We start from the raw sequence: 1,473 nt of genomic DNA, 5'->3' as shown, positions 1-1,473 counted from the left end.
CATGTTCAAGGACATGAGATTGATGCTAGCTCCCAAGTCACACAAGGCCTTTTCAATAGTGGTATCCCCTATGATGCAGGGGATTTGGAAACTTCCTGGGTCCTTCATTTTCTGGGGGAGTTTCTTTTGTATGATGGCACTACATTCCTCAGTTAGGACTATAGTCTCCTTTTCATCCTAGTTTCTTTTTCTTGTCGTGAGCTCCTTCAAGAACTTTGCATAGAGGGGCATTTGCTCCAATGCTTCAGCAAATGGTATGTTGATTTGGAGCTTTTTGAAGATTTCCAAAAATCTGGAGAACTGGCGGTCCTTTCCATCCTTCCGTAGCCTTTGTGGGTATGGTGCCTTTGGTACATAAGGCTTCAAGATTGGCTTTGGTGAAGATGGGCTAGGGGCCTCTTCTTTCTTTTTATTTTCAGGCTTTTCTGCAGCTTCTTCTTCGTTGTTTTCCTGGTTTTGGGTGGCTTCTTCTAGCACTTTTCCACTTCTAAGTGTGATGGCCTTGCATTCCCCTCTTTGGTTGGCCATGGTGTCACTTGGAAATGTGTATGTAGACATTGGGATTTCCTTGGATAAGAACCCCACTTGTGCTTCCAACTTTGAGATTTCTGCACCTTGGTTCTTTAAATTCAACCTGTATTATTCTTGGTTGGCATCTATCTTCTTTTCAGCTTGTGCTTGCCTTTCCAAGAGGGTGGAAATGGCTCCTGTGAGTTGTGATGATAGCTGTGCTATTGCGGCCTCTACTCTCTCAAAGTTACCATTGATTTCACACGGTTGTGAGGTTGGGGTTAGTGTGTCTTGATGGTGGTGTTTTGTTGGTTAGAAGGATATGATGTGTGAGGTGGATTGTGGTAAGGTCTGTTGTTATTTGACTGATGGTTGGAGTTGTGATTCTGGTTATGATTTTGTTGGTTCCTCCACCCAAAATTTGGGTGGTTCTTCCATCCTGGGTTGTAAGTCTTAGAGTTAGAGTCATATGGTGGTCGAGAAGGTTATGCACATAGGTGCGCTCACATTCAATTTCTGGTTCATTTTCTTCTTGGGGTGGTGCTTGAGCTTGGACAACTGCAACTTGATTATTTTCCATTTTCTTGGTTAAGGCTCCCAATTGTGCTGCAATTGCCTTGTTTTGTGCCAACAGGGCATCCATAGAATTGAGTTCCAGCATCCCCTTCTTTTGGCCTCTTTTTGAAGCATAGAAGTAGTCATTCTCAGCTACAGTTTCAATGACATCTATGGCTTCCTCAATGGTCTTCTTCTTGTTGAGTGAACCCCCTGAAAAGTAGTCCACAGCCTTCTTCGATTCATAGGTTAATCCTTTATAGAAAATATGGAGCTGCACCCACTCATTAAACATATTCGGTGGGCATTTCCATGTTAGATCTTTAACCTCTCCCAGGCCTCATAAAGTGTTTCACCATCTAGCTGTCTGAAGGTTTGCACCACAGCTCTTAGCCTGTTGATCCTTTG

This window comes from Arachis hypogaea, chromosome 3 (genome assembly GCF_003086295.3).
Source record: "Arachis hypogaea cultivar Tifrunner chromosome 3, arahy.Tifrunner.gnm2.J5K5, whole genome shotgun sequence".
Lineage (NCBI taxonomy): Eukaryota > Viridiplantae > Streptophyta > Magnoliopsida > Fabales > Fabaceae > Arachis > Arachis hypogaea.
Note: the sequence above shows the minus strand (reverse complement) of the source record.